We start from the raw sequence: 22,418 nt of genomic DNA on the forward strand, positions 1-22,418 counted from the left end.
CAGGCAAACCCAATAAGATGAGAAAGCATCAACAGCTGAATTTTCATACATTTTTTAAATTGAAAGAAAAAATTGCAGCTGGCCAGTATGGGGATCGAACCCAGGACCTTGGCGTTATTAGCACCACGCTCTAACCAGCTGAGCTAACCGGCCACCTCGATTGGGCTGGTGCAAGATATCCCTCATGTGAGCACGTGCAAATGCTTTTTAACAGTGTCGCTCACAAATTGAGAGAAAGAATGCCGAAAAATGTCAACGAAAACCCGATCAACTGAGAGGAAATCCAATGAACTGAGAGAGAACCCCAATTAAAAACAATGAAAATTAGAAAGATGCAAGAAAAGGAGAGGTAGACCTAGAAACTGGTAAAGAAAACCATTTTATTCTTAGGTTTTAAATGAAAAACTGAGGATAACCAAGAAACTGGGAAGATATCTTCTTGGTTTTTTCGGTAAAGTCACGTAGAAGGGAAGTAATAAAATAATAAAAAATAAAACATAATAAAATAATTCTCACGACGTTTCGGCCACAACGCAAGTAGCCGTCCTCAGGTGAAACCAGGTCTGTCGAGGCGACAGCGTCTGAATGAAACAGCACACGAGCTTGGAGCATATATATAAGCTGGGTTGGAAGGGGGGGGAAGGGAGCGCCTTGACAAAATAATTTGCATATCAAGAGGAATCCAGCATACCCATAGGAAATGCAGGTATGTGATTAGTACTACTTGTGTAAGTGCATTATGCAGGATTAGCAGCATCCAAGGGAGGGGATATGGGAAATGCAGATATGTGATTAGTACTACTTGTGTAAGTGCATTATGCAGGATTAGCAGCATCCAAGGCAGTGGTGCAAACAAACACAAACTGCAAAGGAACTCTAAAAATCCAAGCGATGGAAAGAAAAAAAGGAGAGAAAATTCGAACAAACTGATTGATGGACCCAAGAAATTGGGACACATTCCCAGGAAACTAAGATTCTGCTCCAAAAAGTGAAAGGAAATTCTAAGAATCAGAGGCAGAATCCTAAGGGATGGTGCTGCAAACTGAGTCAACTTGAGAGATATGCTGTGAAATGATAAAAATGAAAACCTGCCAGGCAAACCCAATAAAGATGAGAAAGCATCAAGAGCTAAAATTTCATTAATTTTTTTAAATGGAGGAAAACAGTAACTGGCCAGTATGGGGATCGAACCCAGGACCTTGGCGTTATTAGCACCACGCTCTAACCAGCTGAGCTAACCGGCCACCTCTCTTTGACTGGTGCAATATATTCTTCATGTGAGCACGTGAAAACGCTTTTCAACAGTGTCGATTAGATATTTGGAGAAAGAATGCCAAAAAAATGTCAACGAAAACCTGATAAACTGAGAGGAAAACCAATTAACTGAGAGAGAAACCCAATTAAAAACAATAAAAATTAGAAAGATGCAAGAAAAGGAGAGGTAGACCTAAAAACTGATAAAGAAACACATTTTATTTATAGTTTTAAAATAAAAAAAAAACTGAGGATAACCAAGAAACTGGGAAGAGAGCCCAAAAAAACGTCCGAAACGTCGTGATTTAATTTATTTTAATTTTTTTACCTACGTGACTTTAACGAAAAAAACAGAGAGTATGAATCCTTGCAGTCACGAAAACTTCAAATCTAGAATTAGAGCCCAAACATTGAGAGGAAACACCAAGTACCAACAGAATAAGTCAAGGAAGTGTGTGAGAAGTCCAAGGCAGTGATGTAAACAACACAAACTGCAAAGGAACTCTAAAAATCGAAGAGATGGAAAGTAAAAAAAGGAGAGAAAATTCGAACAAACTGATTGTTGCACCCATTTAATTGGGACACATTCCCAGGAAACTAAGATTCTGCTCCAAAAACTAAAAGGAAATTACAAGAAGCAGAGGCAGAATCCTAAGGGATGGTGCGGCAAACCGAGTAAACTTGAGAGATATTCCGTGAAATGAGAAAAATGAAAACCTGCCAGGCATCAAGAGCTAAAATTTTACTTGAATTTTAAAAATGGAGGAAAACAGCAGCTGGCCAGTATGGGGATCGAACCCAGGACCTTGGCGTTATTAGCACCACGCTCTAACCAGCTGAGCTAACCGGCCACCTCGATTTAACTGGTGCGAGATATTCTTCATGTGAGCACGTGCAAATGCGTTTTAACAGTGTCGCTCAGAAATTGAGAGAAAGAATGCCGAAAAAATGCAAATGAAAACCCGATCAACTGAGAGGAAATCCAATGAACTGAGAGAGAAACTCAATTAAAAACAATTAAAATTAGAAAGATGTAAGAAAAGGAGAGGTAGACCTAAAAACTGATAATAAAAATGTTTTTTTATTAATAGGTTTAAAATAATAAAACTGAGGATAACCAATAAACTGGGAAGAGAGCACAAAAAACGTCCGAAACGTCGTGATTTAATTTATTTTAATTTTTTTACCTACGCGACTTTACCGAAAAAACAGAGAGTATGAATCCTTGCAGTCACGAAAACTTCAAATCTAGAATTAGTGCCAAAAAATTGAGACGAAACACCAAGTACCAACAGAGTAAGTCAAGTTCAAGTTCATGTATTAGGTGTAGCCCTGTGAGCCATTCGGCTCTTCAATCGGGTGCAACCGCAACACACAGAAAACAAAAACATGAACAAGAAAACATCTTAAAGTGAATATGTGACTAAGTACAAACAGAAAACCCAAGAAAAGACAGAGAAATATTGCAGAACAAACACCGTACACCAACGCTGTGTGCAAAAATCTCAGTGGGATGCAAGTCAAACAACAACAACCACAAGACAACTTAAATTATAGCCATCAGTCTTACTCTGGACTACAACAAACAAACATGGTCAAGCAAGTGTGTGGCAAGTACAAGGCAGAGGTATAAACAAACACAAACTGCAATGGAACTCTAAAAATCCAAGAGATACAAACAAAAAAATTTGGAGAAAATTCGAACCAACTGATTGATGGACACAGAAAATTGGGAAACACTCCCAGGAAACTAAGATTCTGCTCCAAAAAGTGAAAGGAAATTACAAGAAACAGAGGCAGAATCCTAAGGGATGGTGCGGCAAACCGAGTAAACTTGAGAGATATTCCGTGAAATGAGAAAAATGAAAACCTTCCAGGCAAACCCAATAAAGATGAGAAAGCATCAAGAGCTAAAATTTTTGATGTTTTTAAATGGAGGAAAACAGCAGCTGGCCAGTATGGGGATCGAACCCAGGACCTTGGCGTTATTAGCACCACGCTCTAACCAGCTGAGCTAACCGGCCACCTCTCTTTGACTGGTGCAAGATATCCTTCATGTAAGCACGTGCAAATGCTTTTCAACAGTGTCGCTTAGATATTTTGAGAAAGAATGCCGAAAAAATGTCAACGAAAACCCGATAAACTGAGAGGAAACCCAATTAACTGAGAGAGAAACCCAATTAAAAACAATGAAAATTAGAAAGATGCAAGAAAAGGAGAGGTAGACCTAGAAACTGATAAAGAAACACATTTTATTAATAGGTTTCAAATTAAAAACTGAGGATAACCAAGAAACTGGGAAGAGAGCCCAAAAAAACGTCCGAAACGTCGTGATTTAATTTATTTTAATTTTTTTACCTACGCGACTTTAACGAAAAAACAGAGAGTATGAATCCTTGCAGTCACGAAAACTTCAAATCTAGAATTAGAGCCCAAACATTGAGACGAAACACCAAGTACCAACAGAGTAAGTCAAGTTCAAGTTCATGTATTAGGTGTAGCCCTGTGAGCCATTCGGCTCTTCAATCGGGTGCAACCGCAACAAACAGAAAACAAAAACATGAACAAGAAAACATCTTAAAGTGAATATGTGACTAAGTGCAAACAGAAAATCCAAGAAAAGACAACAAAATATTGCAGAAAAAGCACCGTACACCAACGCTGTGTGCAAACATCCCAGTGGGATGCAAGTCAAACAACAACAACAACAACCACAAGACAACTTAGATCAAGGCCATCAGTCTTACTTCGTACTACAACAAACAAACATGGTCAAGCAGGTGTGTGAGAAGTCCAAGGCAGTGGTGTAAAAAAACACAAACTGCAAAGGAACTCTAAAAATCGAAGAGATGGAAAGAAAAAAAAGGAGAAAAAATTCGAACAAACTGATTGTTGCACCCAAGAAATTGGGACACATTCCCAGGAAACTAAGATCCTGCGCCAAAAAGTGAACAGAAATTACAAGAAACAGAGGCAGAATCCTAAGGGATGGTGCTGCAAACCGAGTAAACTTGAGAGATATTCCGTGAAATGAGAAAAATGAAAACCTGCCAGGCAAACCCAATAAAGATGAGAAAGCATCAAGAGCTAAATTTTCATTGATTTTTTTAAATGGAAGAAAACAGCAGCTGGCCAGTATGGGGATCGAACCCAGGACCTTGGCGTTATTAGCACCACGCTCTAACCAGCTGAGCTAACCGGCCACCTCTCGTTGACTCGTGCAAGATATCCTTCTTGTTAGCACGTGCAAATGCTTTTCAACAGTGTCGCTTAGATAATTTGAGAAATAATGCCGAAAAAATGTCAACGAAAACCCGATTAACTGAGAGGAAAACCAATTAACTGAGAGAAAAACCCAATTAAAAACAATGAAAATTAGAAAGATGCAAGAAAATGAGTGGTAGACCTAAAAACTGATAAAGAAAAACATTTTATTTATAGTTTTAAAATGAAAAAAACTGAGGATAACCAAGAAACTGTGAAGAGAGCCCAAAAAAACGTCCGAAACGTCGTGATATAATTTATTTCAAATTTTTTACCTACGTGACTTTAACGAAAAAACCAGAGAGTATGAATCCTTGCAGTCACGAAAACTTCATATCTAGAATTAGAGCCCAAAAATTGAGAGGAAACACCAAGTACCAACAGAGTAAGTCAAGCAAGTGTGTGGGAAGTCCAAGGCAGAGGTGTAAACAACACAAACTGCAAAGGAACTCTAAAAATGCAAGAGATGGAAAAAAAAAGGAGATAAAATTCGAACAAACTCATTGATGTCGCCAAAAAATTGGGAAAGATTGCCAGGAAACTAAGGTTTTGCTCCAAAAAGTGAAAGAATATTACAAGAAACAGAGGCAGAATCCGAAGGGATGGTGCTGCAAACCGAGTAAACTTGAGAGATATTCCTTGAAATGAGAAAAATGAAAACCTGCCAGGCAAACCCAATAAAGATGAGAAAGCATCAAGAGCAAATTTTCATTAATTTTTTTAAATGGAGGAAAACAGCAGCTGGCCAGTATGGGGATCGAACCCAGGACCTTGGCGTTATTAGCACCACGCTCTAACCAGGTGAGCTAACCGGCCACCTCTGTTTGAGTGGTGCAAGATATCCTTCATGTCAGCACGTGCAAATGCGTTTTAACAGGGTCGCTCAGAAATTGAGAGAAAGAATGCCGATAAAATGTCAACTAAAACCCGAAAAACTGAGAGGAAAACCAATTAACTTAGAGAGAAACCCAATTAAAAACAATTAAAATTAGAAAGATGCAAGAAAAGGATAGGTAGACCAAAAAACTGATAAAGAAAACATCTGGCCAATATGGGGATCGAACCCGGGACCTTGGCGAACAAGAAAACATCATAAAGTGAATATGTGACTAAGTGCAATCATAAATTCCAAGAAAAGACAGCAAATATTCCAGAACAAACACCATACACCAACGCTGTGTGCAAAAATCCCAGTGGGATGCAAGTCAAACAGCAACAACAACAACCACAAGACAACTTAGATTATAGCCATCAGTCTTACTCTGTACTACAACAAACAAACATGGTCAAGCAAGTGTGTGGGAAGTCCAAGTCAGAGGTGTAAACAAACACAAACTGCAAAGAAACTCTAAAAATCCAAGAGATGTAAAGAAAAAAATTTGGAGAAAATTCGAACCAACTGATTGATGGACACAGAAAATTGGGACACACTCCCAGGAAACTAAGATTCTGCTCCAAAAAGTGAAAGGAAATTACAAGAAACAGAGGCAGAATCCTAAGGGATGGTGCTGCAGACTAAATAAACTTGAGAGATATTCCGTGAAATGAGAAAAATGAAAACCTTCCAGGCAAACCCAATAAAGATGAGAAAGCATCAAGAGCTAAAATTTGTGATGTTTTTAAATGGAGGAAAACAGCAGCTGGCCAGTATGGGGATCGAACCCAGGACCTTGGCGTTATTAGCACCACGCTCGAACCAGCTGAGCTAACCGGCCACCTCGATTGGGCTGGTGCAATATATTCTTCATGTGAGCACGTGCAAATGCTTTTTAACAGTGTCGCTTAGATATTTTGAGAAAGAATGCCGAAAAAATGTCAACGAAAACCCGATAAACTGAGAGGAAACCCAATTAACTGAGAGAGAAACCCAATTAACTGAGAGAGAAACCCAATTAACTGAGAGAGAAACCCAATTAAAAACAATGAAAATTAGAAAGATGCAAGAAAAGGAGAGGTAGACCTAAAAACTGATAAAGAAACACATTTTATTTATAGTTTTAAAATAAAAAAAACTGAGGATAACCAAGAAACTGTGAAGAGAACCCAAAAAACGTCCGAAACGTCGTGATATAATTTATTTTAAATTTTTTACCTACGTGACTTTAACAAAAAAACCAGAGAGTATGAATCCTTGCAGTCACGAAAACTTCATATCTAGAATTAGAGCCCCAAAATTGAGAGGAAACACCAAGTAACAACAAGATAAGTCAAGCAAGTGTGTGAGAAGTCCAAGGCAGAGGTGTAAACAACACAAACTGCAAATAAACTCTAAAAATGCAAAAGATGGAAAAAAAACAAGAGAAAATTCGAACAAACTGATTGATGCACCCAAGAAATTGGGACATTCCCAGGAACCTAAGATTCTGCTCCAAAAAGTGAAAGGATATTACAAGAAACAGAGGCAGAATCCGAAGGGATGGTGCGGCAGACTAAATAAACTTGAGAGATATTCCGTGAAATGAGAAAAATGAAAACCTTCCAGGCAAACCCAATAAAGATGAGAAAGCATCAACAGCTGAATTTTCATAAATTTTTTAAATTGAAAGAAAAAATTGCAGCTGGCCAGTATGGGGATCGAACCCAGGACCTTGGCGTTATTAGCACCACGCTCTAACCAGCTGAGCTAACCGGCCACCTCTGTTTGACTGGTGCGAGATATTCTTCATGTGAGCACGTGCAAATGCTTGTCAACAATCGCTCAGAAACTGGGAGAAAGAATTCCGAAAAATGTCAATGAAAACCCGATGAACTGAGAAGACAACCAATGAACTGGGAGAGAAACCCAAATAAAACCATGAAAATTAGAAAAATGCAAGAAACTGAAAGGTAGGCCTAAAAAACTGATAAAGAAACGTATTTTATTCATAGTTTTAAAATGAAGAAACTGAGAGGATTAACGAGAAACTGGGAATAGAGCCCAAATATTGAGAGGAAACACAAAGTACAACAGGGTAATTTCGGTTAAGTCACGTATAAAGATAAAATAATAAACTAAATAATAGCATACTACGACGTTTCGATTGCAACACAAGCAATCATCATCAGGTATAAAACAAATAGCAACAACAATCTAACCAGAAAACAAAACTGACACCTTTTTACAAGGAGTCATGTTTGCATAGACTGCAATACCTGCAGTCATAACACGAACAAAAAAACATAGGCGCATTTTGGCGTCATCTGGTCCAACCCATGTGAGACTAGGCTCTAAGGAAAGCTGTCTCGGTTGTGGACCAATCAACTTCAAGGACAGTGCATACATTATCAGAGTTGTGTTTTTAGTTTGTATTATGACTGCAGGCATTGCGGTCTATGCAAACACGACTCCTTGTAAAAAGGTGTCAGTTTTGTTGCCAGATAGAAGGGTAAAAAACCAATTATCATATTTTTACTGGCAAATGAGGTTCCCATAGTGTATCTAACCAGAAAACTACAGATAGACTGTCTATAGTTTTTTTGTTGCTATTTCTTTTATACCTGATGATGATTTCTTGTGTTGCAATCGAAACGTCGTAGTATGCTATTATTTAATTTATTACTTTATCCTTATACGTGACTTAACCGAAAGAACCAAAGAATAATTCCTGCAGTCACGAAAGTTCCAAAATTGAGATTACCACAGGGTAAGTGAAGCAAGTGTGTGGGAAGTCCAAGGCAGTTGTGTAAACAAACACAAACTGCAAAAGGAACTCTAAAAAATCCAGATGCAAACAAAAAAACTGAAAGAAAATTCGAACAAACTGATTGATGTACCCACGAAATTGGGGGACAATCGCACGAAATAAAAAATCTGCGCCAAAAAGTGAAAGGAAAATCCAAGAAACAGAGGCAGAAACCGAAGAGACGGTGCTGCAGACCGAGAGAGACTGAGGGATGTTCAGAGAAATGAGAAAAGCTGCCAGGCAACCCCAATAAGCTGAGAAAGCATCAAGAGCTGAATTTTCATAAATTTTTGATATTGGAAGAAAAAACAGAGCTGGCCAGTATGGGGATCGAACCCAGGACCTTGGCGTTATTAGCACCACGCTCTAACCAGCTGAGCTAACCGGCCACATCGATTTGACCAGTGCGAGATATTCTTCTTGTGAGCACGTGCAAATGCTTTTCAAGCGTGTCACTTAGATATTTTGAGAAAGAATGTCGAAAAAATGTCAACGAAAACCCGATAAACTGAGAGGAAAACCAATTAACTTAGAGAGAAACCCAATTAAAAACAATTAAAATTAGAAAGATGCAAGAAAAGGATAGGTAGACATAAAAGCTGATAAAAAAAAGAAACAAATTTTATTAATAGGTTTAAAATAATAAAATGGAGGATAACCAATAAACTGGGAAGAGAGCACAAAAAACGTCCGAAACGTCGTGATTTAATTTATTTTAACTTGTTTACCTACGGGACTTTACCGAAAAAACCAGAGAGTATGAATCCTTGCAGTCACGAAAACTTCAAATCTAGAATTAGTGCCCAAAAATTGAGAGGAAACACCAAGTACCAACAGAGTAAGTCAAGCAAGTGTGTGGGACATCCAAGGCAGTGATGTAAACAACACAAACTGCCAAGGAACTCTAAAAATTCAAGATGGAAAGAAAAAAAACTAGAGAAAATTTGAACAAACTGATTGATGGACCCAATATATTGGGACACATTCCCAGGAAACTAAGATTCTTCTCCAAAAACTAAAAGGAAATTACAAGAAACCGAGGCAAAATCCTAAGGGATGGTGCCGAAAACTGAGAAAACTTGAGAGATATTCCGTGAAACGAGAAAAAGCAAAACCTTCCAGGCAAACCCAATAAAGATGAGAAAGCATCAAGAACTAAAATTTTCATTGATTTTTTTTAATGGAGGAAAACAGCAGCTGGCCAGTATGGGGATCGAACCCAGGACCTTGGCGTTATTTTGTTCCCTTCCCATCCACCCCCCCACCACCACAACCCCACCCCCACACCCCCCCACCACCCCCACCACCCCCACCACCCCCACTCCCCACCACCACCACCCCCACACCACCACCACCCCCACTCCCCACCACCACCACCCCCACACCCCACCACCACCACCCCCACACCACCACCACCACCCCCACTCCCCACCACCACCACCCCCACACCCCAACACCACCACCCCCACACCCCAACACCACCCCCCCCCACACCCCACCACCCCCCCCACCCCCACCCCCCAACCCCCACGTTGTTTGTTCCCTTCCCATCCACACCCCACCACCACCCCCACCCACCACCACCCCCACGCACACACCCCACCACCACCCCCCCCCACACCACCACCCCCCAACCCCCAAGTTGGTTGTTCCCTTCCCATCCACACCCCACCACCACCCCCACCCACCACCACCCCCACGCACACACCCCACCACCACCCCCCCCCACACCACCACCCCCCAACCCCCAAGTTGGTTGTTCCCTTCCCATCCACACCCCACCACCACCCCCACCCACCACCACCCCCACGCACACACCCCACCACCACCCCCCCCCCCACACCACCACCCCCAACCCCCAAGTTGGTTGTTCCCTTCCCATCCACACCACCACCACCACCCCCCCCACACCCCACGCCCTCCGGGAGTCGGGAAGAACCTTCGACGACCACGATGCTGCTGGTGCCGCTTCTAGCACTCGTGCCATTCTTCCAGTTGCTAGACACGCAAGGTGTGCCACCTACAACAACAACGACCATCCCAACTTCTCCGCCTCCTGCATCTCCCCAGACGCCGCCGTTGCCCGCGGCGTGGTGGCCCTCGCTGCTGCTGGCCACCGTCTCCCTGCTGGTGCCGTGCGCCTGCCTCCTGCTGCTGCTCGCCTGCGCCCTGGCAGGACGCGCGATCCTCGCGTGCCACCGCGGCACTGCGGAGGCGAGGCGGCGTCAGGGCAGCCAGAGGCAGCAGCAGCAGCAACAGCAGCAGGAACAGCAGCAGCAGCAGGAACAGCAGCAGCAACAGGAACAGCAGCAGCAACAGCAGCAGCAGGAACAGCAGCAGCAGCAGGAACAGCAGCAGCAGCAGGAACAGCAGCAGCAACAGGAACATCAACAACAGCAGCAGCAGCAACAACAACAGCAGCAACAGCAGCAGCAACAACAACAGCAGCAACAGCAACATTATCAACATAACCAGCAGCGTCAAGAAATTCACTCCCAGCAGCAGCAGCAACGGGAACAACAAGGAGAGAGACACGAGATGCAACTTCACCATGGCCATCGGACGATCCCGCAGACGAATCTTTACGCACGCCATGATGATCACCATCATCAGCAGCAGCAACAGCCGCGTCGCAAGCATCTTCAACAACATCGTCATGATGATCGGCTGCAACAGCAGCAGCAGCAGACTCTTAACCAGCGTCATAAGCCACAGGAGCTCCACCACAAACAACATCACCACCACCATCGACAGCAACGGGACCCTCAGCTCCAACAGCAACAACTCGACCATTATCAACAGCATAATCATCACGGACATCGTCCCCATCTGCTGCCTCTGCAGCATCATCATCATCAACAACTCCATCACGATCTTCCCCATCGAGTCGACGGGCCTGGGGGGAATGGAGTGCAGAGCGAATTGGAGGAGAGGAGACGGCAAGAGAAGAGGCAGCGGCCGAGGTGAGAGAGAGAGAGAGATCGAGCAGTCGACGAGAAAATAGGCTACTTGAGAATCATCCAGCGGTCAACACCAAGGATCTGAGAACGTCGTGCAGAAATCGTGGTCTCCACACCCCATGAATCAGATAAATAGTGCAGAAGGCATGGTCTCAATCCCATGGATCTGAGAAACAGTGCAGAAATCATGGTCTCAATTCCATGGATCTGAGAAACAGTGCAGAAATCATGGTCCCCACACCCCATGGATCTGAGAAATAGTGCAGAAGGCATGGTCCCCACACCCCATGGATCTGAGAAATAGTGCAGATGTCATGGTCTCAATCCCATGGATCTGAGAAACAGTGCAGAAATCATGGTCCCCACACCCCATGGATCTGAGAAATAGTGCAGAAGTCATGGTCTCAATCCCATGGATCTGAGAAATAGTGCAGAAGTCATGGTCTCAATCCCATGGATCTGAGAAATAGTGCAGAAGTCATGGTCTCAATTCCATGGATCTGAGAAATAGTGCAGAAGTCATGGTCTCAATTCCATGGATCTGAGAAATAGTGCAGAAGTCATGGTCTCAATCCCATGGATCTGAGAATAGTGCAGAGGTCTTCGTTCAACACCATGGTTGCTGTAATCCAGCACTTTGAAGGCAGCGGGAGGGGGGTTGGTGCATCACACCAATGTTTTGAAACTACCTTCCCTAATGTGCTTCGATGAGCCGTAACTCTGATGTTGCCCCTGGCGTGCGTGGGTATTCTCCGGGTACTCGAGTTCCCCAAGTCCCCCCCAGTGTGGAGAGATGTTGACTACCTCGCCTGGTATGCAGGAAGTTTGTATTCATAATCAACGTTTTTGGGTTTAGATCGCGTTATTTATAAATGTGTCGTAACCCTCCACCACGTTGACAAAAGACAAATAGTTCACTGCTTTAGCCCACCGGTGTGTTGAAGCGTGAAACCACAACATTTACAATTTGAGTAGTACGACGTTTCGCTGGTAATTGCATCCAGCATCATCGGGCAATTCGCTAGAATTGCCCGATGATGTTGTGTGTTGTGGTTTCACGCTTCAACACACCGGTGGGCTAAAGCAGTGAACTATTTGTCTTTTGTCAACGTGACACTTTTTAATCATTAAAGCAGCTCATTTCATTCATTGTTTTCCTGCGTTACTGAGAGTACTTGATACAGTAAATCTGGCTGTGACGGTCCCACCTGATGACGGAGACTTGTGTTGCCTCCGAAACGTCGTGATTTATTATTTTATGTCTATTATTATTTTATAATTATTTTATTATTATTTATTTTCACCTCCGTGACTTTACCGAAAAAACCTAAGAGTATGAATCCTTGCAGTCACGAAAGCTTCAAATCTAGAAATAACTGAGAGCATATGGCATTGTAAGAAATTGTAGATTGTAACGTTTAGAACACTTACGGCAGGCTTATGTTAAGTGCACTGCAGTTGAGTGTAAATACAATTATATGTAAAATACAATTTCACAGTTTTGGGCAAATTGATATCGCGATAATCACGTTGTAAAATGTAATGCGCGATCTGTTCTATAACGCTGCTATTGGATGCAATGCCATGAATGTATTAGGGAACACATTTTTTTTTAGAACGCCGATGCTAATTGGATAGACTGCAATTGAGTGAACGGAACTACGTCACGCAAGTAGGAATAAGCGGTTCTCCAGGTGGCCCGGGGTAGCATTGCACAATGCGGGATGCTGCTGGATGCTTCTAGATTCTACTCACCGCACGCACCGCAGTCTTTGTTCGGCCTGCATCACGCAACTCACGCGTTATCACGGACTGTACTTTACACTAGATTATAAAACAAATATTATAACGCGATTTTCCACAACACGGTGTTTTTCACGATCGCAACTACTCCTGCCGCGTTCTGGTAGAGAGAGATAAATAATACTTGCTTTGACAATGTTCCTGTTTGCCCCCCCCCTTTCCTTCCAGGTTTCTCTCCACAAGCAGCAGCTCTGGGCTTCCTTCTAATGCTGTGCCCCCCAATTCTCCAGCCAGCGAGCTCAGTGGGGTAAGACTGCATGTGTGGGGGGCTGTGTGTCTGTTGTGCGTTTCCATTTTCATGGTGGGAGATCTTCTTCTTGGTTCTTTCGGTAAAGTCGTCACGTAGAAGGGAAGTAATAAAATAATAGAAATAAAACATAATAAAATAATTGTCACGACGTTTCGGCCACAACGCAAGCAGCCGTCCTCAGGTGAAACCAGGTCTGTCGAGGCGACAGAGTCTGAATGAAACAGCACACGATCTTGGAGCATATATATAAGCTGGGCGCCTTGACAAAGTAATTTGCATATCAAGAGGAATTTAGCATATTTATGGGAAATGCAGATATGCGACTAGTACTACTTGTGAAATGCGTAGGAGGTTTTGCGGGGGGTTTAAAGTCATGTTTTGCCCGTGCATTATCATTGGATTCCTCCAGTACATATAAATATTCTGATTCTGATGACTGATTCTGATGACTGATTCAATCTGTCTTACCCCCCCCCCCCTCCCCCTTTTGATCTCTATCTTCGTGTCGAAGCCCCGACCGGCTATTTTACGGACCTACAAGTCGAGAAGCCATCTTGGAATGGTGCCCGAGGCTCCGGGAGGTTCCGTGGCCGCGGTGTCGTCCCAAGGTTCTGCTTACAGCGGCTCCATGGGAGGAGGTCACGACGTGGAGTGCGGGGCCAGTGCAGGTGCAGCCAACGCCAACAAACACAGACCTCCTCCACTCATTACACACCAAAGATCCCCCGGTCTAGCCTGTAACTGTTGAGGCAAGTGCTGTTAGCGAGTAGCGCCTATGAAGATCGATACACGGAGCACGTGGGGAGATGGGTGGCAGGCCAGCACCACGCCCCATCTATAATCACCTAGTGACTATTACCACTAGTCCTACCCCATCCATCATCAACAGACTCATGCGTACAGTCTGTGTGTAGACCAATCATTGTTCAGCGCACGGACACACATGAAAGACAAATATCCCCGTGTAGCCTTAACAGACTGTTGGGGCAAGTGCTGTTAGCGAGTAGCACCTATGAAGGCCAGCACTGTGGCAGACGAGGGGGTGAGTGGCCAGCACCAAGCCCGGCCGCCTTTGTCTCCAAAGTGGCGATGTTTACACACCGCACCGGGTACCCATTTGAGGCACCGTCAACCTTGAGGAGGCCCAGGACCGGTTCAGATAATCGCCACTGGTGGTGCCCATGAGCAGGAATCGAACTCTGGTCACCGGGTTTGTAGCGCAGTGCAATTACCGTTACACTACTGCTCCTCAAACACACACACGCATAACACAGGTCAACAACATTTTTTTTTTTCTGGCCTGTACTTTTGCAGCTATTTTAGACTAATTTCAGGGTGCTGATTCCAAATCTGATCTCAGATTTGCTCTATTTTTATGCTATCGGCATTCCCCATTTTCATTGATTTTACCCGAAATTAACTCTGTCACGTATGATTGCAAGTTGTTGCGAGTCAGTGACTGCTTTAGTGTTAAACTATGGTGCTGTATTTTTAGGATAGTGTGTTTATAATATCATTTTATGTAGATATCCACATTTATTTAATATTTTTCTTCCGCAGTTTTTATTGAAAATGCAATATTTGATATCTCAAAAACCTGATGTGATAGACAAAAACTGATGCCAGATTTGGAATCAGCACCCCAAAATGACCGTATGAACTGTTGGAATACCTTATGCCAGAAAAAGTGTGTTGACCAGTGTAATCAATGTATCTAAACCCACACTTCCTCAATGCCCACACACACCTCCGAACCCATAATACCTTCTCACAACTGCATACAAAGACCCCCCCCCCCCACCTGCCTGTAGAACCTTCGATTTGCTTATGCTCATGATGAAATTACTTTATGCGTGTGATGATCGATTGTCTTCATTATGTACAGTCACAGGTTTTTGTTACAGCACAATTAGAGTCGATTGATACTCAAATCACTGGAGATGAAATCGATAATTTTACCAATATAGGTTCTCATTCACCCTCTGGTAGATTCTTTCCATCCACACCTCTAGATTATCTCGATTGTCACCCCTTTAGATTGTCTGTATTTTATGGTAGAGTCACATCCTGTATATAATTCTAATCTTTATAACGTTTAATGTATTTGCCAATTTGCCGTGTTATTCTACAAAGTCTCGGCCTGTATCCGAGGTGTGCTTCTGTGTGGTGCGTCAGCAAGCAAGGCTACGTTGGCTGGGTCATGTAGCCCGAATGCCCAGCCACCGAATGCCCAGCCACCGCCAGATAGAGGGGGATAAATGGGCGTGATATGGGCTAGAGGAGAGATGGAGTGATGTGGTACAAGAGGATGTGGAGCTGAGTGGACTTGCCGATAACTGGTACCAGCAGTGTCTAGATCGGCCTCTGTGGAGGAGGCTCGTGAAGGACGCTACTGGGCAGTTGGAGACACAACAACGAGCGGAGCGCCGGGCGCCTAAAACACAGCAAGTTGGCACAGTAGGGGGCACAGGTGGTGCATCAGCCAGTCATCTCGGTCATCTCAGTCAGTCGACCCGTGGCACCTGGGTCTGTCCCGTGACCTCCTTCCAGTGGGCATTCGACACTTCATGTGGTCTGAACGTGCACATAGCCTGGCACAAGTGCCGTGGTGACGTCAACGCCACTTTGTGGCGAATGGCGAGTATTGGTGTGTGAGGATTGGTAGTGTAGCAGTTAGTGCGCTGAGCTACGAACCCGGTGACCCGAGTTCGATTCTGCTCACGACCAACACCAGTTACGATTATTTTAACCGGTCCTGGGCCTCCACTAGGTCGACTCAGCCTAAAATGAGTATCTGGTGTGTAAACATCGCCACTCGGGAAAAAAAGGCGGTCGGGCGTGGTGCTGGCTACCCACCCCCTCGTGTACCATTCCGGCCTTCATAGGTGCTCGCCAACAGCCTGTTCAGGCTATACGAGTGAGCTTTGTCTTCGTGTGTAGTATTTGTGTTTATTTGTGGTGCTTTGTCTCTCTCTGCCCCCTCTTGTGTAGGAGTCTCGCAGTGCGCCGTCTCCTCCCTGTGCAGTGACTCAGTCTGGCTTCCTGTTGACTGGGAACAACGCCACCGCGAACTTGCAGCGAGGTCTTCTCCGCGGTCATCCAGGGCCCCCCCGCCGCTGCTCTGCACGCTGCAGTACTGCGTCTGATGTCGGTCGACCACCATGACGGTCGCTTTGGTGACGGCGGTGGCGGTGGCGATGATGGTGATGATGGTGATAGTGACAATGGAAATAAATGATGCACTGTCGACAAAAATACAAATCAGTTTAGCACATAGGTTTTCACGACCAATATTAGCCACGGGAGGTTTTTGGGTTAGATCGCATATATATATAAATGCTGTTTCGTTAAACCCTCCATCACCCGACACAGCCAATTAGTAAGGGTTTGTCACGTACACAAAATGTGCCAATTTATTACTAGTTCCGCACACCGGTGTGTTGGAGAGTAAACCCACTGCATTCACAATTTTAAAACGCATTTATGTTTCCGCGATATCACCCAAAAAACCTCTTGTATGGCTAAAATAAAAATATTGTAAATGTGAAATTCACTTTGCACGAGAAAAAATCTCATTGTGCAATAGGGGCACCTGGGTAATACATACGGTGGATGCTTTGCGTTTACATTTGCCTCACAAGGTGAGTATGGAAGAGTAGATTTGAAGCTTTTGTGACTGCAATGATTCATATTCTTAGGTTTTTTCGGTAAAGTCACGTAGGTTAAAAAAATAAAAAAAATTTACCTACGTGACTTTACCGACGTGACTTTACCGAAAAAACCTAAGGATATGGAAGAGTAGTCCGAGACTAACCCAAGAGCACAGTTCTTTAGAACTCCCCTCTAGTGGGGGTTCTTTCGCCAGCGGTGGTCGCCCAAGTGCGATTGCTCCGTTGCGCGAGTGGGGTGAAATTGAGTTTGGTGACTGCTCTCGCGGGGCATATTCGGCGTCGCGTTGGTGCAAAGTTTTCTAATTTTTATTACGCTACAGAACAAAACTAATTTATTGTTTTACTCACAGTTTGGCACGTCGCGTCACGAGTGTTGTGTAAAAAAAAAAAGTCACTTGTGCACATTCACGGGCACGCGTGCGTGTTTTGGTTGAGCTGCGTGTGCATGTCTATTGCTACCGTTCGTCGTTGTGTTTATGATATTTATTTACGTGTGATTTGGATGTCTTTTTGTTGATCAGTTTATTTAAAGAAGCCTATTGGAAAGGTAACGGTGATTTAAATGCATCAATAAAATGTGCCGATGATGACATCAAATTTGACCTCGACTGCAAGCGACGAAACCATTCACCTGGAGACCATGATGCACTTTTATTTTTAAATCCTTTATATTAAGTTCGCTTGCTTGCTTACGACCGTGCAAATCTTTCGGTCGTTTTTAACCCACTTCCCATAAACCAATCGAGCTGCCATTTTGCACACAGACTCGTTGTGCGTGACAATGCATTTTCCTAAAAAAAAAATTCCAAAATTTTACACTGTTTAGGGAATTTTTTTTAAATATTTAATTACCAATTGTTTAATGCTGCCAGACAATCATCTGACCCATAGGTGGCAGCCATCTCAAGCCAGAGGACGAGAGGACTCTAGCCGCCCCGATGCCACGCATATAAAGGATTTATAGTGAAAAACTTTGTTTTTACGGGTTTACTTTTTTGTCAGTTTATCTTGAAGTACTCTGTGAGCCAAGCAGCTCTTGAATCGGTATTCATGAACAAAACCATCGTTTCCCTGGCAAACACAACGTGCATAACAGGTCGCAAGAAAGACAGAAATGAAAATAAAAATAGTGAAGAGAAAAACATGGCAACATCATACAATGTCGCGTACAGCATCAAGGTCTCGGAGTACGCGGCTGGGGTTAGGTTCCGTATACTCCCCGCGAAAGCTGTCTCGGGTGTGGACCAATCAACTTCAAGGACAGAGCACATTATCAAAATTATGTTTTTTGTTTGCATTATGACTGCAGGTATTGTGGTCTATGCAAACATGACTCCTTGTAAAAAGGTGTCAGTTTTGTTGCCAGATAGAAGGGTAAAAAACCAATTATCAATCATAATCATGTTAGAAAAATATGGTTATGTAATATGAAGATGCACCCGGGGGGTAACTGGGCGATGGTGATTGGCTCTGCCGGCCTCAGCCCGCAGCCAATGGGACGTCGAGCCAGGGGCGTGGCCTGTGGCTGCATAGCAACATCTGGAAGGTTCCAGGGGGCGAGGCTGATGATTGGCTGCGTGGTATCACGTGGGCCAGGTGTTATAAGGGATGGGGAGAGACAGCTCAGGGTCAGTGTGGAGAGGGGCTGAAGAGGGACCACGTCTGTGCCGCCAGCGGCCACGTGGCAGGCCGGAGGCTGTCTCCCACAAACCGTCAGCCAGTGGTGTGAGGGAGCTGTGTAATGAAGAACGAATAAAGAAAAGACAAAAGACACGATATCGTCCGGAGCGGATTTATTACAGTTTCATTAAAAAATGTGAATCATGAAAAAAACAAGATTCAAGATGGATATTTAACATATTTGTACTTAAGATCAAGTTCAAGTTAATGTATTAGGTGTAGAGCCCTGTGAGCCATTCGGCTCTTGAATCGGGTGCAACCGCAACAAACAAAAAACAAAAACATGAACAAGAAAACATCTTAAAGTGACTATGTGCAAACAGAAAATCCAAGAAAAGACAGCAAAATATTGCATAAGTATAACCCGTAAAAACAAAGTTTTTCACTATAAATCCGTTATATGCGTGGCAGCGAACTTAATATAAAGGATTTAAAAATATATTCGCCTGTGGAGGACGCGGGGATCGATCCCGCGACCTTTGGCATGGGAAGCGAGGGCGCTACCAACTGCGCTACTCCGCCACGGCCTGTGGAGGGGTTACGCTCTGGGCTCTTATACTGTGATGTTCAGCCAAAGCCATGAATGCGTTCTATTTGAATATATGTAAAATAAAATTTTTTTGCCTAAAAAGTGTAAAATTTTGGGAATTTTTTTTCACGAACATTAATTGTCTGGCACAACGAGTCTGTGTGCAAAATGTCAGCTCGATTGGATCACGGGAAGTGGGTTAAAAAACGACCGAAAGATTTGCACGGTCGTAAGCAAGCAAGCAAGCACGCAAGCAAGCAAGCAAGCACGCGAACTTAATATAAAGGATTTAAAAATGAAAAGCACCGTACACCATGGTGGTCATGAGGCAGTGCAGTGGCTTCCTGCATGGCACTGTGCACTCAGTGACCTGGGTTCGATTCCCATCCACAAGTAACATCAGTGGTGAGTAAGAACTTAACCAGGCCTGGGTTCCCTTCACAAACTTGCACTGACCATCGTGGCGAAATATAGTAAAAAACACAACTCCCATCGCCAACATGGGATGAGGAGCCCTTCAAACAGCCGTGGATTGACGCTGTGGCCGAAACGTCGTGAGAATTATTTTATTATGTTTTATTTTTATTATTTTATTACTTCCCTTCTACGTGACTTTACCGAAAGAACCAAGAAGAAGATAAAACAACATGTCAAGACTCTGTTTTTTTTCGGTAAAGTCACGTAGGTAAAATTTTAAATTAAATAAAACAATGACATTAAATCACAACGTTTCGGGCGCAACACAAGCGTCCTTCTTCAGGTGGGGACAACGTAGTGAAAGCACAACCGCTTAAGTGTCAAGAGTGTTATAGCGCCTCGACAATGTCACGGTCTCAGCAAAATGCCCTGGAGCCACCGACTCTAGCAAGATAGGGAGTTAGGTTCTGCTTCATGGTGTATGGCGCTGTTGGCAGACAAGGCAGATCACATTGAACGTATTTGTATAATTTTTTTCTGTCAAATGGCCAAGATATGAACTGAACGTGACATCACAATCTTCATCTCGGAAGAATAATCTATGAACGTAAACAGTTTTTTTTATGAATCTACTACTTAAATGCAGCCTCGCATACCGTTTGGATAATATGATTGATTTCACCATATTACATCACATATCTAGAAATGTATGTTAAACTTATTTCGTACCGCACATAGCCAACCATGCTCATCGGAGGTGCGGGGAAAGGACAACAAACTATGGGTCTCTGTGTGAGTATATGGGTCTCTGTGTGAGTCTATGGGTCTCTGTGTGAGTCTATGGGTCTCTGTGGGAGTCTATGCGTCTCTGTGTGAGTCTATGGGTCTCTGTAGGAGTCTATGCGTCTCTGTGTGAGTCTATGGGTCTCTGTGTGAGTTTATGGGTGTCTGTGGGAGTCTATGGGTCTCCTCTGTGTGAGTCTATGGGTCTCTGTGTGAGCCTATGGGTCTCTGTGTGAGTCTGTGGGTCTCTGTGTGAGTCTATGCGTCTCCTCTGTGTGAGTCTGTGGGTCTCCTCTGTGTGAGTCTGTGGGTCTCTGTGTGAGTCTGTGGGTCTCCTCTGTATGAGTCTATGGGTCTTTGTGTGAGTCTATGGGTCTCTGTGTGAGTCTATGGGTCTCTGTGTGAGTCTATGGGTCTCTGTGTGAGTCTATGGGTCTCTGTGTGAGTCTATGGGTCTCTGTGTGAGTCTATGGGTCTCTGTGTGAGTCTATGGGTCTCTGTGGGCGTCTATGCGTCTCCTCTGTGTGAGTCTGTGGGTCTCCTTTGTGTGAGTCTGTGGGTCTCCTCTGTGTGCGTCTATGGGTCTCTGTGTAAGTCTATGGGTCTCTGTGTGAGTCTATGCGTCTCTGTGTGAGTCTATGGGTCTCTGCTGTGTGAGTCTGTGTGTCTCCTCTGTGTGAGTCGGTGGGTCTCTGTGTGAGTCTATGGGTCTCTGTGTTAGTCTATGGGTCTTTGTGTGAGTCTATGCGTCTCTGTGTTAGTCTATGGGTCTCTGTGTGAGTCTATGGGTCTCTGTGGGCGTCTATGCGTCTCCTCTGTGTGAGTCTGTGGGTCTCCTTTGTGTGAGTCTGTGGGTCTCCTCTGTGTGCGTCTATGGGTCTCGGTGTAAGTCTATGGGTCTCTGTGTGAGTCTATGCGTCTCTGTGTGAGTCTATGGGTCTCTGTGTGAGTCTATGTCTCTCTGTGTGAGTCTATGGGTCTCTGTGTGAGTCTGTGGGTCTCTGTGGAAGTCTATGGGTCTCTGTGTGAGTCTATGTCTCTCTGTGTGAGTCTATGGGTCTCTGTGTGAGTCTATGCGTCTCTGTGTGAGTCTGTGGGTCTCTGTGGAAGTCTATGGGTCTCTGTGTGAGTCTATGGGTCTCTGTGTGAGTCTATGTCTCTCTGTGTGAGTCTATGGGTCTCTGTGTGAGTCTATGCATCTCTGTGTGAGTCTATTGGTCTCTGTGTGGGTCTATGCGTCTCCTCTATGTGAGTCTGTGGGTCTCCTCTGTGTGAGTCTGTGGGTCTCTGTGTGAGTCTGTGGGTCTCCTCTGTGTGAGTCTATGGGTCTCTGTAAGTCTATGCGTCTCTGTGCGAGTCTATGGGTATCTGTGTGCGTCTATGGGTATCTGTGTGCGTCTATGGGTCTCTGTGTGCGTCTATGGGTCTCTGTGTGAGTCTATGGGTCTCTGTGTGAGTCTATGGGTCTCTGTAAGTCTATGCGTCTCTGTGCGAGTCTATGGGTATCTGTGTGCGTCTATGGGTCTCTGTGTGCGTCTATGGGTCTCTGTGTGAGTCTATGGGTCTCTGTGTGAGTCTGTGGGTCTCCTCTGTGGGAGTCTGTGGGTCTCTGTGTGAGTCTATGGGTATCTGTGTGCGTCTATGGGTCTCTGTGTGCGTCTATGGGTCTCTGTGTGAGTCTATGGGTCTCTGTGTGAGTCTGTGGGTCTCCTCTGTGTGAGTCTGTGGGTCTCTGTGTGAGTCTATGGGTCTCTGTGTGCGTCTATGGGTCTCTGTGTGAGTCTATGGGTCTCTGTGTGAGTCTGTGGGTCTCCTCTGTGTGAGTCTGTGGGTCTCTGTGTGAGTCTGTGGCTCTCCTCTGTGTGAGTCTGTGGGTCTCCTCTGTGTGAGTCTGTGGGTCTCTGTGTAAGTCTATGGGTCTCTGTGTGAGTCTATGGGTCTCTGTGTGAGTCTATGGGTCTCTGTGTGAGTCTGTGGGTCTCCTCTGTGTGAGTCTGTGGGTCTCTGTGTGAGTCTATGGGTCTCTGTGTGCGTCTATGGGTCTCTGTGTGAGTCTATGGGTCTCTGTGTGAGTCTGTGGGTCTCCTCTGTGTGAGTCTGTGGGTCTCTGTGTGAGTCTGTGGCTCTCCTCTGTGTGAGTCTGTG

The 22,418-nt window shown here is 44.3% G+C and overlaps 8 non-coding genes across 8 annotated transcripts; all 8 read right to left on the reverse strand.

Annotated features, from left to right (window-relative positions):
- Positions 1-79: 79 nt before the first annotated feature.
- TRNAI-AAU (transfer RNA isoleucine (anticodon AAU)) lies at positions 80-153 on the reverse strand. Its single transcript has one exon. It is a non-coding gene; the product is annotated as a tRNA-Ile (tRNA).
- Positions 154-1,170: 1,017 nt separating this feature from the next.
- On the reverse strand, positions 1,171-1,244 carry TRNAI-AAU (transfer RNA isoleucine (anticodon AAU)). Its single transcript has one exon. It is a non-coding gene; the product is annotated as a tRNA-Ile (tRNA).
- A 787-nt stretch (positions 1,245-2,031) lies between these two features.
- Positions 2,032-2,105, reverse strand: TRNAI-AAU (transfer RNA isoleucine (anticodon AAU)). Its single transcript has one exon. It is a non-coding gene; the product is annotated as a tRNA-Ile (tRNA).
- Positions 2,106-3,204: 1,099 nt separating this feature from the next.
- Positions 3,205-3,278, reverse strand: TRNAI-AAU (transfer RNA isoleucine (anticodon AAU)). Its single transcript has one exon. It is a non-coding gene; the product is annotated as a tRNA-Ile (tRNA).
- A 1,105-nt stretch (positions 3,279-4,383) lies between these two features.
- TRNAI-AAU (transfer RNA isoleucine (anticodon AAU)) lies at positions 4,384-4,457 on the reverse strand. Its single transcript has one exon. It is a non-coding gene; the product is annotated as a tRNA-Ile (tRNA).
- A 1,702-nt stretch (positions 4,458-6,159) lies between these two features.
- TRNAI-AAU (transfer RNA isoleucine (anticodon AAU)) lies at positions 6,160-6,233 on the reverse strand. The gene has a single exon. It is a non-coding gene; the product is annotated as a tRNA-Ile (tRNA).
- Positions 6,234-7,077: 844 nt separating this feature from the next.
- TRNAI-AAU (transfer RNA isoleucine (anticodon AAU)) lies at positions 7,078-7,151 on the reverse strand. The gene has a single exon. It is a non-coding gene; the product is annotated as a tRNA-Ile (tRNA).
- Positions 7,152-8,495: 1,344 nt separating this feature from the next.
- TRNAI-AAU (transfer RNA isoleucine (anticodon AAU)) lies at positions 8,496-8,569 on the reverse strand. The gene has a single exon. It is a non-coding gene; the product is annotated as a tRNA-Ile (tRNA).
- Positions 8,570-22,418: the final 13,849 nt, after the last annotated feature.

The sequence above is a fragment of the Lethenteron reissneri genome, unplaced genomic scaffold (genome assembly GCF_015708825.2).
Source record: "Lethenteron reissneri isolate LAM-NWPU_2019-01 unplaced genomic scaffold, ASM1570882v1 scaffold_1864, whole genome shotgun sequence".
Taxonomy (NCBI): Eukaryota; Metazoa; Chordata; class Hyperoartia; order Petromyzontiformes; family Petromyzontidae; genus Lethenteron; species Lethenteron reissneri.